The sequence below is a fragment of the Sminthopsis crassicaudata genome, chromosome 1 (genome assembly GCF_048593235.1).
Source record: "Sminthopsis crassicaudata isolate SCR6 chromosome 1, ASM4859323v1, whole genome shotgun sequence".
In the NCBI taxonomy this organism is placed as follows: Eukaryota; Metazoa; Chordata; class Mammalia; order Dasyuromorphia; family Dasyuridae; genus Sminthopsis; species Sminthopsis crassicaudata.
Window position 1 is genome coordinate 177240459 of NC_133617.1, and position 14025 is coordinate 177254483.

Here is a 14025-nt window from a genome sequence, read left to right on the forward strand (position 1 = left end):
TGTCCTAATTTTATATAAAAATATATAAAGAAGATTCTTTACCCTGTGAAACCATGAGGCTGATGGACTCCTGGTAAAATCTAACAACATATTGTTAAAGATACTGTGAGACCTTAGAAGTAGTAGTAGAGGGTGTCTCAAAAGTCCTAGTGCAGTTTTAAACTTTAATAGTCTAATAATAATAGCTTAAAACTGCACTGAGACTTTTGAGAAACCCAGTAGAGGTCATTATGAGTCAAGATGGGTCCATCAAGAACAAATCACTGTAGACTAACTTCATCTTTTACAGCAATACTAAATTGGTCCCTAAAACAGAAAAATCCTTAAAACATAGAATACCTAGATTTCAGCTTACATTCAGTAAACATTCTTGTGTCCAAGAAGAAGGAATCTTGACTGCTTTGAGGAAGCACCTAGGTGGCAGAGTGAATAGAGGATAGGCCCTAAGTCAGATGGACCTGAATTTGAATTCAGTTTCAAATACTTACTAGCTGTGTGATGTGCAAGTTATACTATGTGTTCCCCAGTTTCATCTGTGAAATAGGGATAATATTAGCACCTATATCCTAGTTTCTGTGGGAATAAAATAAAATAATATTTATGAATTATTTTATCAACCTTAAAGTATCACATTAATACTATTATTATTATTGTCCTAATTAGATGCATTCAGAACTGGTTGAAAAACTGATCCAGAGTTTTGAATAATGTAAAATAGTCTTTAATTGCATGCTCCATCCATCTTTCCTTAAGCCTGCTTCTTGATTTTATTCAGTTTTAATTCCATAGTCACAAAAGTAAAGGGCCATAACTTTCCTTTCTCACTTTCTGCAATATGCTTCTGCAATCGAAGTTGAAAGATGAATGAAATGAACAACAATAATATTATGGTCTGTGGAAGTTTAGATCCATGCAAAAGCTTCTTTTCTAAAGTTCCCTACATGGTTATCTTAAACCATTTCACCATCAACCTCCTGGACAAAATTGTCAGGGAAATATAACTTTCCTGTATAAGCCACAAAACTGCCTTCCCCAGATTTCAGAGGGCCCAGTACCTTCCCCACCCTTTCCTAGTAGTCTGCATGCCCTAACCTCATGGGAGATTGATTACTCTTCCTCTCACCTGCTAATCTTTAATCTCTTGCACCTGCTCTAGGCAAGAGTATCCCATGAATCTGAGCATGTGTGGATGCTTGTCTCTCACCTACCTTACTCTTTTATCATGATCCTCAGCCCCTAATTCCCCAGACAAAAGGACTTTCCCTTATCTTCACCTAGAGATCCAATCACTTCTTCCCTCAAGGTCAGAAATTACTTGGCTAGGTCTTTAAGCCCCTCAGTACAATCCACACCTTTCCCGCTGGGAAATGACATTCTTATAACAAAAACTGCACGGGCATACAATATTATTGTAGGCAGTTAGGTGACTCAGTGTATAAAGCACTGGGGTTGGATTGAGAAAAATTCATGTTCATGAGTTCAAATCTGACCTCAGATACTTATTAAGTCATGGGAGCCTAGACTAATCATTTAACCCTATTTGCCTCAATTACCTCATCTATAAAGTGAGCTAGAGAAGGAAATGTCAAACCACTCCAGTATCTTTGCCAAGAAAACCCCAAATGGGGTCACAAAGATTCGAACATGAATGAAATGAACAACAACAATATTATTAGCACAGCCTTACCATCCCCACCACTACCAGTACCCCTAATAATGGACAGTTCCTTCCTGTATAGAGGGCTCAAAATTCTAGCATCTCTTCATTTGTCATCTACTGATCTGCTTGGTTTTGACTCCATCACTATCATTATGACTCAGAGCTGGGCTGGTACTCTTCCCACCCTAATTTACCCTATTTCTATGAAGAGGGAACAAATCTAGGCAAAAATTTAGATTCATTAGGTCTTTAAGTTTGCTGATGACTGCCTTCTCCCTCCTCTATCCCCATCGTCCCACCCTAGAACAAGGAAGTGTATTAAAACCCTTTACTTTTAGATGCCATGCATAACCAACCAGCACATTTTCCTGACAACTGGATTGCAGGAATATATCAGCTTTAGTCTCAATATTACCAAAACCCACTGGCTGTCCAGGCCTCCCTTTTAATATTTGTTTTATAACAATTCCACAGATCAATATCTCCTTTTGTTTTTCTATGTATTTTTGGTCTATGTGTGAACGAAAGATGTTAAAGCTAGGAAGCACCTGAGATATCATCTCATCTGGCTCATCCATTTTACAGATGAAGAAACTGAAATTCAGAGAGAGGGAATGAGCAGACAACAAATTAGTGCCTGAGCTGAAACCATGATCCATATCTTCTGTACCTCATTTAGTGTTTTTTCCACTGTTACTTCTCTGTAAATAGCAGTCTACTTATCAATCCATGCCTAATGATTAGGCAAATTTTCATGAACCTTCTTTTGGAAACCACCAATTTAATCTGTATTTTAGCACATACCCATTTACTTGTGATAGTTCATTTTTCTTTAGTTGTTTTATTCAAACCAAAAAGTCATTTCCAAAAGTAGATCACAGAAAGAAACTTAGTCCAAAATAAATCTCAGCAAGATCTGAATGAAGATTCCCTTTATCTCATAGTTTCTGAAACCATTATAAAAGTGTCCAGGTCTCTTGTACCTGGACTGCACAAGCTCCCCTTGCAGCCTTTGTGACTTTTGAAGTTACCTTCTAGACTATACAAAGTGCTTTTGAATGAAAAACTCCCTGGATTTCATGTTCTTAATACACAAGAGAAATAAACATGGTGATGGAGCTGGGGCAGGGTGGCGAAGTGGGGGTGGGATGAGGAAGAAAAGGAGAAATATTTGTGGGCCCTAAAAAATAGCTGAATTTGAACTTGTTGAGAGCTCTGTATACCTTGAATGATTATGTCAGAAGAGTGTTAATCAATAACCAATCAACAAGTATTGATTTAGCAACAATTATGTTTCAAGCAGAGCTAGACACTGGGGATATGAGGAGAAAGAATGAATGGAAAAAGATCCAACCATCCTCCCCATGGAGCTGTACCTTGTATGACTTCCCTCACAGATAGGTCTCCAAGCCTTTGTTTAAAAACTTCGAGAGATAGGAATATCACTTAGCTTATAAAGCATGATATTCCATTTTTGGATAATTGAAATTACTAAAAATTCATCTTCATGTTGATCCTGGCATATGGTAGGTAAAGGGTCAGCTTTGGAGTCAAGAGGATCTGGCCTCCCATATATACATCGTGGTTATGGGCAAATCTTTTTAAACTCTCAGATTCTCAAGCAGCTAAATAAAGAAGATAAGTTACAGAAAAGTTGTTCATCAACATGAATGAAAGAGTTCCTGGTTAAAGCAGATGTGGCTTTTTGAAGCTTTTCTTGCACTGATTTGAAAAATAAGTTGAACATCCAAGGGTTTGGTTTTGGTTTAAAACCTTTCAGCCAACAGCTGACAATCATGTCTAGAATGATGAAAGTACTAATGCAGGCTGGGAAGGAGGAGAGATTGCAAGTGGAGCCCAAGCAGGCCAAAACACAGGGGAAAATGATATCTAAGTCACAGATGAACACATTGAGCAAGCCATACCAAACAATGAAAAATTAACTTAACGGGATCCTCATTCATTTAGGCTTGAACCTTATTCTATATTCTGATTAAAGGTATGGCTTGTTCAATTTTGTCTGACTCTTTGTGACCACTTTTGGGTTTTCTTAGAAAAGATATTGGAGCAGTTTACCATTTCCCTCCCTGGCACATTTTTCAAATGAGGAAACTGAGACAAACAGAGTTAAGTGACTTGCTCAGGGTCACATAACAAGTCTAAGGCCAAATTTTACTTCAGGTCTTCCTGACTTCAGATCCAACACCTAATCACTGTGCTACCATATGGACAATTAGAATATTACTTGTTCAGAACAAGGACAGTAAGTCAAGTTTGCATTACTTTTGGTTTTGTTTTTTAAGGAAATGTTGCCTCATAATTTCTAAACATAATGTACATTATAAAATGAGAAATAAATTAAGTCAATAAGTATATGGAAGTTTGTGAGTGAAAAAACACAGTTCACAGTGACTATATGACATCATTTACATAGAAGAACTTTATCATAGAAGAAATAATTGTAGGACTTGTAATCAAAAGACAAATTCAAAGAATCCTTACTTTTTTGAGGCCTTGCTTAAAGAAACTACTGATCCATTTATTGAAAAAGTACTTAATAAAAGCAGCTTAGACACATAAGATTCTGCTAATATTACAGGGTATACAGAGGAACTAAAGACACAATCCCTATTGTTCAGGAGCCTGAACAAGACTGAACATACATTAAACTAAAAACATCTGCATTATAAAAAATCAACAATCAATAATTAAACTGAGAAGACTATATGTGTGTGTGCATATATATATGTGACCATATACACATGTATATCATAGAATATATATATATACACTAGATATATAGTGTGTAGATAGATGAATAGATATACATATCTATATATACATATATAAAGATGTATTTGTATATGTGTATATATATATATATATATATATATATATATATATATATATATATATATATATATACTATACATATATATATAGTTACACAGTGTGCTCCTTAAATAGCCCTGACATAGATTTAAGACAACTTTGGCACAGTTTTGCTCCTTTACCCTTAACTTAACTTAATTCCTCATAGGATTCTGGGACCCTATGATTCTTATTCCTACCTTTTCTAAATTAGTCCACTCAAACCATAGTTGTAGGAATATGCATAAACTTGGTCTTTCAATACCTGTCTATTTATTAAACTCCATGACTCCCTATAGTGATGAGGCAAGTGGGCTTAGGTGGTTTCCTTCTGGCCTTTCTTGCCACAAGATCAAGCTTTACAATATTAATTTTCAAGGTTCGGAATCTACCTTTCAGGATCATCTGTACCAGAGCCAACCTGGTTTAAAATTCTCCTTACTAGATTAACTAAACTCTTCCCAAAGACATTTTTTCCTTTTTCATGTTTATTATTATGTAATTAAACTGAAGAGACTATATATGTATGTATGTGTGTGTACACACGTGAGCATATACATATGAATATATTCATATAATATATATATATGTTAGATATATAGTGTGTTGAAAGAATGGAAAGAAAGAAAGAAAGAAAGAAAGAAAGAAAGAAAGAAAGAAAGAAAGAAAGAAAGAAAGAAAGAAAGAAAGAAAGAAAGAAAGAAAGAAAGAAAGAAAGAAAGAAAGAAAGAAAGAAAGAAAGAAGAGAAAGAAAGAAAGAAGAAAGAAAGAAAGGAAGAAAGGAAGAAAGGAAGAAAGGAAGAAAGGAAGAAAGGAAGAAAGGAAGAAAGGAAGAAAGGAAGAAAGGAAGGAAGGAAGGAAGGAAGGAAGGAAGGAAGGAAGGAAGGAAGGAAGGAAGGAAGGAAGGAAGGAAGAAAGAAAGAAAGAAAGAAAGAAAGAAAGAAAGAAAGAAAGAAAGAAAGAAAGAAAGAAAGAAAGAAAGAAAGAAAGAAAGAAAGAAAGAAAAGAAAGAAAGAAAGAAAGAAAGAAAGAAAGAAAGAAAGGAAGGAAGGAAAAGAAAAGAAAGAAAGAGAAAAGAAGGAAGGAAGAAAGGAAGGAAGGAAGGAAGAAAGAAAAGAAAGAAAGAGAAAAGAAGGAAGGAAGAAAGGAAGGAAGGAAGGAAGAAAGGAAAGGAAGGAAGGAAGGAAGGAAGGAAGAAAGAAAGAAAGAAAGAAAGAAAGAAAGAAAGAAAGAAAGAAAGAAAGAAAGAAAGAAAGAAAGAAAGAAAGAAAGAAAGAAAGAAAGAAAGAAAGAAAGAAAGAAAGAAAGAAAGAAAGAAAGAAAGAAAGAAAGAAAGAAAGAAAGAAAGAAAGAGAAAGAAAATTCATATATCTATAGTAAATATATCTGGTAAATAATGTGCTTGTGTGTGTATCTGTGTATATTTGCATGTGTGTGCTGGAAAATAGAAATGAATATTGTATAGAAGAGGCAAAAACATGGTGAGAGAAGAGCAAACAGGACTAATAGTTGATCTTCGAGGACCTTGGGAGATTGGAAAGAGGAGATAAAAAGCCTGAGATAATGAGTTTATAATTAATCTATAAATGAATGAGATTCATGTCTTCATGTTGACCCATGAATGGTCTGAGCCCATTTTTACCATATGGTATTTGCAGCTAGGTCCCAATTAATGCGAATAATAAATCCCAGAAAATAGTTACATATATTTGAGTTTGCAATAATTGAAATCACAAATATACAAAATATGATCATTGCTTCTAGATTCATGGAAATATAAACCGCAAATTTGAATAACAGGTCAGTTTTTTATTCACAATGATTGGGACTGGTTACATAAGTTAATCAAGTTGAAATTTTGAACAAAGTAATTTTTATCTTTATCATTTTCAATAGATTCATTCTACCTTCTTTCTGACTAGGAATCTAAAATGTTAGCAGGACATAATATATTAGAAAAAAAATCAATAGATTTTGAGTCAAAATATCTGGGCTTAAGTCTCAGATGAGTTACTTCAAGTCTTGTGGTACCCTGAATAAGGCATATCATATCTCTCTCAATCTCAGTTTTCTTTCTTCATAAAATGAGGGAGTTGGACAAGATGATCTGAAATGCAGCGATTAATAATAGTTCACATTCAAATGCTTGTTTGATACAGGATTTTTGTATACGTTGTCTTATCTGATCCTTACAGAAACCTTGCAAGGCAGGGTCCAGCATTAACCCCATTTTCCGGATGAGAAAAGTGAAGCTAAATCACTCGCCCAGGGTTTCAAGCTAGTGTGTCTGAGGTGAAGTTTGAAACCACATCATGCTGTCTCCATTTCAAAACTGTCTTCACTACTTGATGTTGCCTCTCTCTGATACTTTCCTATTGTTGGGAGAAGGCTGAGTTAGTTTTGAGGGGTTTTTTTGTTTTATTTTGTTTTGTTTTTTTCTCAGACTCTTTATAACCCAGACTTGTTTTGTGCAAAAGCTCAAGGGATGTGAAACACAGAAGCCAACCATAGGAGATGTTTAAATATGCTAGAGCAATGTGCTGACCAGCTAGTTTTGTTTATTAAAATCTTTATATGGGGTGAATCTCAATTTAGCTTATGTCAGCTAGTTTATAGGGAGGTTCTGGTTTGAAGACAGAGCAGCTGTTTGTATTCTTTCCTGAGCTGACAGAGGACATACATACTGTAGAATACATTAGACTAAAAACATCTGTATTATAGAAAATCAACAATGAAAACAACTGCTCCAAGTGGAATTAGTCCTTTGAAAACTCTTCTTACCTGTCAATAGATTAAACAAAGACTTTTATCTCAGGACAATCCAGGAAGAGTAACTAGTTCAAACACAACAAAATGGGACCTGTACTTTTCAAAGTTATTTTTTGTCAGAGAAAGCTCTACAAGGGAATAGAATTTTTTGTTGTTTTTTGTTTTTTCATTGTAAAATTCTGTTCAAGTTCAAAACATTAAAATGTATAATTCATCCCACTGGTTCCTAATGAAGGAATACAAATTTGTATATCTTTTCTTACAGAAAAGATTCTTCTTCTGCTCCTCTCTCCTCACCCCAAATTGTCACATTCCTAATGCTTTAGACAATTATGCCCTGGTAAAAACCAGCACCAGATTCATAATCATATATCCTGAGCCTGATTCCCTCCCCATCCAGTTACTAACTAGATGACCCCAGTCCCTGAACATCTCTGAGCTCACATTTATGAACTACACAATTGGGAGATCGATACTTACACCACCTACCTCCTGTTGTGGGGACTGAATGAAATGATGTATGGGAAGTCCTTTGTAACCATAAAGTGTTAGATAAATCAGTTAGTCGGCTTGCTTTTATTGAGCACCAGCCATGTGCCAGACACTGTGCTAAATGATAGAGATAAAAAGAGAGGCACAAAACAGTTTAATGGGGAAGACAACATACAAAAGACTATATACAAACAAGATAGACAAAGGATAAATTGGGGGTTAGTCTCAGCAGGCACTAAGATTAAGAAGGATTGAGAAAGACTTCTTGTAAAAGGTGGGGCATTAGCTAAGAATTGAAAGAATCCAGGGAAGCGAGGAAGCAGAGATGAGGAGGGAGAATTCCAGGCCAGTGAAAGTACTCAGATTTGGGATTTGGAGAGTTCTGTGTGAAGAACAACAAAGAGGCCGTTGTCCCTAAATGGTGAAGAGAAATGTAACTAATGATGCTGCAAGATGAAGGATAGTAGATGAACTTTCTGGGCTTCACAGATACCAAGGAATCAAGAAAATCCAGTGAAATTTGGCATATGAGCAAATCATCCTGAATCATTACCATGAGGACTAACCTCAAGCCCAGAACTATTGTCTTAAGAAAATGTTTAGAATCCATAGTAAGAGCTGAATTTGGCAGCAGTGCCCGTTACCTCCCTATTTCCCACATCAGGGATCATAAGGTTTGCAAGGTCAAGGAAGAGGCTGTATCAGGAAGACCCTGAGGATAAAGCATTTAGCAAGATAACATTAATCTCACCTTCCAACTCAACTCTATTCTGGCTTTCCAACCTCATTGACATTGCTTACCTTCCCATACTAAATAATGCACCAAAGAGACCTCCTCCCTATTCCTCATTCTTGGCAACTTCAGCTCTGTTCTTTTTTGCCCTGGTCCTCCAGGCCTATAATATCCTTCTGTATCCCACGTCACAGATTGCCTCTCTTCCTTTAAGGCACAAATTAAATACATGAAGACTTTCCTGATTCCTCCAAACATTAACACTCTCTTCCTTATTTATTATATATATTACATTACATATATAATATTTATAATTATATATAATTACCTTATATTAAATCCCTTTTTATTTATATTCATTCTCTATATACATGCCTACATATTATCTATACATACATAATAAATAAATTTTATAGCATCAATGTGAGGTCTTGAAAGCAAAAATTTTTATACTGTATATTCACACAATAACTGGAACAAAGTAGGTACTTAATAACACTTACCAATTAATTAATTAATGTATCAATCTTCCTACAATAATGCAATTCTTATCTAGGTCCTTACATGCCCTACTACATACTAGGGACCATTTTCTAGATCTCTTAGCATTTCCTGGATACCTTTGGATCCCAAGAAGTTCATTTGTCATCCCTCAGGTTTGTAGCAATGTTGTTGTTCAGTTGTTTTCAGTCATGTCTGATTCTTTGTGATCCTGTTCAGAATTTTCTTGGTAAAGATACTGGAGTGATTTGCCATTTCTTTTTCCAGCTCATTTTACAGATGAGGAAATTGAGGCAAACAGAGTTAAATGACTTGCTCAAGATTACTCAGCTATTAAATGTCTGACGCTAGATTTGAACTCAGGAAGATGAATCTTACCGACTCTAGGATGAAAATTATCTACTAGACCATCTATCTGCTCCAGTTTGTAGCAATAGTCATTGAATATATTTAGAGGAGAATAGTGAAATCACCATTTACTATGTGCCAGGTACTATGTTAAGTGCTTCTACAGATATTTCATTTGATCTTCCAATCAACACTGCAAAATAAGTGCTGTTATTATTCCCATTTTACATTTCAGGGAACTGAAGTAAACAGAAATTAGCTGAGGGCCTTACGCTTTATAAGTACCTGAGATAGGGTTTTGCAGACTCTTAACCTAGGATTCTATCTACTACACTATATTCTGCCTTTTTATCTAGCTTATTTGTCTAGCTTTTGATGGCTGCAAAGGACTTCCCACACTTTTTCTCCTTTGAAACTTACAATAGGAGGTAGATTATAAGTAACAGCATCCCAATTTTATATCGCTGATGTTCAGAGTCGTTCAGGGACTTTGCCTAATGGACTTTAAATTCAGGCTTGTTTCCAAAAAGGTTACCAACCAGGTGATGTTTAAAGCACCAGAAGGCGACAATTTGGGGAAGGCAGAGGGGGGACAGCAGGGAGAGGGGAGAACAATGTGCTTTCTGTAAGAAGCAAAAGAAAAGAGAAGGTTTTCTAGTAAATCAACACTCTTCTCCTCTCTGTTCCCCATAAAAGCAGCTAGGCAGTTCAGTGGATTGAGGTTTGCTTCTGGAGTCAGAAAGATTTGAGTTCAAATTCAACCTCAGGCATTCACTAGCTGTCTCTTTCTTAGTGACTCTCATTGTTCAGATATCTCAGTCAAGTCCGACTCTTTGTGACTCTGTTAGGGACTTTCTTGACAAAGATACTGGACTTGTTTATCATTTCCTTCTCTGGGTCATTTTACAGATGAGGAAACTGAAGCAAACCAGCTTGAGTGATTTGCCCAGAACCACACAGTTAGGTACGACTTAATTTGAACTCCGATGTTCCTGTCTCCAGGTCTGGAGTTCTATCATCACCTAGCTTGTCCTAGTGTGACCCTACACAAGTCATTTAACTACTGTCTGTCTCATTTTCCTCAATTGCAAAACGAAGATAACAAAATCACTTACTTGCCTGAGTTGTTTTGAGGATCAAATAAAACAGTATTTGAAAAGTGCTTAGCACAGTGTCTGATAGTGCTTAATAAATGCTTGTTTCCTCCTTTCCTCCCCTTCCTTTCTCACCCCCCTTCCTGCCCCAATATTGCTCCTACAAGCACTTTATTATACAGCTATTTGATCCCTCCTGTAGCAAACATCTGTTTTACACATACAGTAAACTATTCCACTACAAGAAAACATTACATCCTAATTATCACCATGCAGAGTGTCTACATATTTTTTTAAGAGGAGAGAACAAGGAAAAGTAAAAAAAGAAAGAGAAAACAGGACCAAGGAAATGCTCTCTTGGAGGGTAGTCAGAAACACTTAAAAGATGCAGGAAATATAACAGGATGCATCTCCTTCCTTGCTGTTTGCTTAAAGCAGTGTGAAGTCCAATTCAGAGGCCTCATTCAGACCAGTAAACAAAGGCAAGATCCCAGGGGACCCATGTGGCCAGACCTTTGTTTGCCTCCCAAATTGCACAATGGAAACCGTAGGTGAAGAGAAGCTGCCAAATAAACCATAAGAGACTAGAACAGTTTTCACTGCCAAATCTTTGAATCTTTCCCTTTTCCTCTTCTGGCTGTTCTTCACAGTTGCTTAATAAGTATTTGTTATGTTGTATGAATTAAATTGAATCAGTAACTCTCCAGATAACTCCTTAGGGTCTTATATACCCTGGGATATATTGAAATTTGCCCATTTGATAAATTCATTGTCAATTGCCCATTGATTACATGATGGTTAACATCAATAGTTAACCAGACAGAAATTACTGCATCGACTAAACCACAGTTCTATGTCATTTCCAAATTATTATCACACTCTGAGTACTCAGGTGATTCTCCAGATGAAACATGGACAACATGGACTTACTAGCTTACTACGTCACCCTGGTAAAGGGCCATAACTTTCTCCGAGTCAATTTTATTATCAATAAATTGAAGATAATGCTAGAACTTACCTCACATAGTTGTTAATGAGAATCAAATAAGATAATATCTATAAGTGCTTTGAAAAACTTATGGAGCTATAGAAATTATAGATGTAGTAGTAGTAGTAGTAGTAGTAGTAGTAGTAGTAGTAGTAGTAGTAATGGAAGGAGGGGAGGAGAAAATAGAAAGAGGAGGAGGAAGAAGAGACAGAGAAGAAAAAGAAGAAGAAAGAGGAGGAGGAGTATCTTGTTCATTGACATTATTAGACATTTCTGATCTCCATGTAAAAATTTAAGAAAGGATTTCTGTTCACAATCAATATCTAATCTATATATGGCTTACTACCTGACCCTTGAAAAAGAGCTTCCTTCTCTTTCATACTTCATCTTTATTTCCCCATATTCTCTTCCCTGGAAGGACTGCTACCTCTGGCTTATTCATTCATTCAGTCAAGGAGCATCTAATAAGCACATACCATGTGCCAGCACCGGGGATACAGAAAAGGGAAAAAACATAATCTCTTCCCTCAAGGAGCTCAGATTCTAATAGAGGAGATGCCACATAAACAATGATATTCTATGTAGAGAACTCTGAGCATATGAACTACATAAGGAGAGAGAGCCAGAAAGATAGATGCCTACATGAAAATATGCTATGATGTAGTGATGTTGCCTTTACTGTTCCTCATACAAGATGCTCCTTCTTGGAACTTTGTCCTTTCATTCACTGACTAATCCTCAGGCCTGAAATGTTCTCCTTCCTTCAAGACTTTTCAAATCCAACACCTTTAAAAGAGTTTCCTGGCTCTCCTCGACTTATGCTGTCTTATCATTCCCTCTGAGATTATATGTGTGTATGCATATTTATACATCCAGTTGTATTTATATATATATATATATATATGTATGTATATATTTCATATCACACATATTATAGCTTATATATTGTGCAGATGATCCTTATGTATATTTTGTATTACATAGATTTATATGTGATATTTTGTGTGCTATATTATACATACATATAAAATACATATAAAAAATCTGGGAGGTAATGTCAGAGGGAAGGCAGCTCCTGGGAAAAGGTAGGGGGAGAAGAAGATGGGCCAGGAAAGGCTTCTGTAGAGTTTGAGTAGTTTTGAAAGAGTTAGAACATCCCAGTAAAAAGGCAGAGTCCAAAGGAAAAATATGTCACTTGAGGAACAGTAAGGTTAGCAACACTTTATCATAGCATTCATAGAAAGGAATAAAGAGAGAAAAGATTGGAAAAATAGGAAAAGGCAGGATCTGGAGGGCTTGAAAAAATAATCTTAGGGAGTCACTGGGATTTACTGAGTAAAAAAGAGGGGCTGACCAGAACAGCATTTCTGGAAGATCATTGGCAGCTGAGTAGGCAATGGACTGGATTGGAGAAAGACTTGAAGCAGGGTGCCCCATATTGTTTTCTATTCTACATCCATATTATTTTCTACTCCAAATACAGATCTACATTCATAGAATCTCAAAACTGGTACCTGAGAGTCTTTCTATTAAAAGTCTGAATAAAGACTTTTTGTACAATATACCTGACTAGTAGTCTTCTAAATTTTGCTTGAGAACAACTCCCACTACTTCCCAAGGCAGCCTATAACCCACCTCTGAAAAGGGTGAATTTTTCAGAAGTTTTTTCTTTTGTTTTTTTTTCTTTGATATCACACCTAAATGGGCCTCCTTGTAAGTTCCACCTATTTCTGCTAGTTCAATCCTCTGGGGCCATGCAAAACATGAAGGGAGGATAAGAGGAAAGGAAGGAAATAAGCATTTATTAAGCACCCACTATGTACCAGGCACTGCACTAAGAACTTCACAAATATCTCCTTTGCTCATAGCCATATTCCTTCCAGACTACCAACTTTTCTCTCTTCCCATTCCACACTAGCCACAGCAGAGAACCCTCCAGAGGAATCTGTTCCCTTCTTGTCTGGCTCACATCCAACATGAGCAGGAGTGTCAAAATCATGAGTCTTTCTCATGATTCCTGGTGGTTTTTGTCATTGGGAGGGGAGACAAAAGGTTCTTTAAGAGTCAGATAATTTTAGAACGTCAGAGGCTGGCTGTTTGTTCCACTTTTCACCCAATAGAACTCATGTGAGCCTGTAACATTCACCACACTGTGAAAAGCCCTCACGGTTCCTGTCACTGGACTATGGCAGTAAAGCCAAGGAACTGCCTCTCACAAAGGAACTGGATTCATTTTTAACCTCCCACTCCTGGAACCTAAAGCATCCCTATAATACTTGGCTTACAGGGGCAGTATGACCTTTCTTATTCCCTTCTGCAGATAGGATCTTTGGTAGAGCATTGCCGAGCTTGATTTTGCAGAATTTTCTTTTCTAAGATTGGCTTCCCTCTTTTCTTAGATGATTGATCACTTCCAACTTCAAAGCAGACAGCATTTTGTTCTAGCTAGCTATATTTTATTTTCTGAAGGAATAGGGAAGAAAGTTTTCTCTTATACCCTTCAATGCCTTAGCAGCCCTATTGCAGTCAACATAGGACAATTTCTAGGTTTTCTGGGACCATGCATTAC

General features: G+C 36.4%; 1 long non-coding RNA gene across 7 annotated transcripts in view; it reads right to left on the reverse strand.

The window, feature by feature from the left end:
- LOC141553349 (uncharacterized) overlaps positions 1-14025 on the reverse strand; it is a 141626-nt gene that overhangs the window by 122902 nt on the left and 4699 nt on the right. The window lies entirely within an intron of this gene.